Here is a 2,052-nt window from a genome sequence, read left to right as displayed (position 1 = left end):
ATGATATAAAACCGCAACACCACCCGAGGTAAGACAGGGTTCAATTCCTGTTTGTAACTTGACTAATTCACAAATCAGAATACGGCACAAACTAATTTCCACACGGCAGAAGATGCCTGTAGCACCCAGCAGGTTCCTCCCACTGGCACATATTCATGTGTATGGGCTGTACATAGGTCAAGTGTCTGTAAACTGGGGAAGTCTTGTAATTACTATTCTTAGTCATTTTTATCAGCTGCTACACAATCCTGTGACAAATCATATCTTCCCTTACCCTACTTCCTACAGGGACCACTCTCTCCGTAACCAGCTGGTTTACTCATCACTTCCCTCTGCATAAATAATAATTACCACTGAAATACTCCTGAAAGAAAATTGAAACTGGAAAAACATAAAGGGTCAAGAAACACAAATTCACACAATCTGATAGTTTTCTTCCAAGTATATTAAAAGAACTAGATAGTTAATTGCAAAATTATTAATTAAACCTTTTGATTGGAAAAGAGGCACAAATATCCCAAAATAATCCCTACATCTCCTCCCTCAACACAAAATCTGGGGTCAAAAGAAGAATATAAAATAATCAAATGATTATGGAATGTTTTTATCTCAACCTGGAATTCAAAGGCATGCATAAACAAAAAATAACAGAACAATCAGTGGGCCAGGATGCATCAGAAGAGAGAGAAAGACGGGTATGGATTCAGGTCAATCACTTTTCATAAATAAAACCCTGTTCTTGAAAGGGACCCAGATTCATATGACTTAAACATCATATGTGTTGCTTTTGAGTTTAGAAGTTTGAGAGATAAATATTTACTATGGTAATATTTACATTGGATTCAAAAGGGTGGGGATTTTGATCCCAAAGGCTTTGCAGGCACTTAAAAAATAAAACTATTATCAAATTAAGGATATGGAAAATAAGCAAAACAAGAACAGTGCTGGAAAACTCGGCAAATTGGGCAACATCTCTGGGACTAGAAACATTCATTGTTTTGAGTCTGAAAAAGAACGGCCAAGTTTTCCCGTTCTTATAGTGACTTTCCACCGCTGCTATCTGACTTGATGAGTTCTTCCAGTATTTTATTTAATTTTATTTCAAACTTCCAGCAGTTACTTTTATTTTTCTTTAATTTTAATTTATGTATGTAACCACGCAAAAGAAGATGGATTACGGAGCACTGATGTGACGAGGTAAGGTCAGGGAGGAGGAGAGTTGAGAAAGGGATAAGGCTGGGAGAGGTGATTGGATTAGGGTTGAGGTTTTGGAGGGCTAAGACTGGGAAGAGGTGAATTTGGAATTGGGGAATTGGCAGGGAGGGGATGGTTAGTAGTATTTGAACTTTGATGGGATGAAGAGAATGCAAAGACATGGCTAACGTTTCGCGAGACCATGCATTGGGACTGAGCGTAAATGGGAAATGACCAAGTAGTAAAGGGAACTGGTAGGCAAGGATCCGATAAACAATAGATAGATTCAGGCGATGAGGAGTTGATGGAGGAAAGTGGGGAGGGGAAGGATGGAGTTAGCAATGGAGGCTGGGAGGTAATAAACAGAGATAACAAGAGACCGCAAATTAGTGAGTCTGATATGAAATAAAGGCGTTGAGTGGAACCAGATAAGGGTGGAATGGTAGGCGAACAGGACTTGTGTTGGGGGAGAGGGATAGTGGGCAGAGTTGAAAAAGTGTGGGCAGGTGGAGGAAGGGCAATAAACGAAATAAAGCGGGAGGGGGATAAGGAACAGAAGGAATGCGGGTTACCTGGAGGGAGCACTGGACCAGCGGTAAGTGGGGAGACAATGATGAGGTTGGGTCCATCGGCAACGGGTGCTCGGGATTGGTCGAGCGGTAACAATGCTCGGCGAGCCTGCGGCGGCCATTGGCTGCGACGAGAGAGCGGGCGGAGCCTGCTGGCGGCAGGTGGTCCAGCGGCGGCGGAGAGGCGGGAGCGGGCGTGGCCACTGCGGACGGCGGACGACCGGGATTGGGCGCGGTCCGGCCGCGGAGGGCGAGGGTGGGGCCGGGGGCGGGGGCACCGACAGCGACG

Source organism: Mobula hypostoma, chromosome 2 (assembly GCF_963921235.1).
Source record: "Mobula hypostoma chromosome 2, sMobHyp1.1, whole genome shotgun sequence".
In the NCBI taxonomy this organism is placed as follows: Eukaryota; Metazoa; Chordata; class Chondrichthyes; order Myliobatiformes; family Myliobatidae; genus Mobula; species Mobula hypostoma.
The sequence above is the reverse complement of the archived record's forward strand: the minus strand, read 5'-3'. Positions refer to the sequence as shown.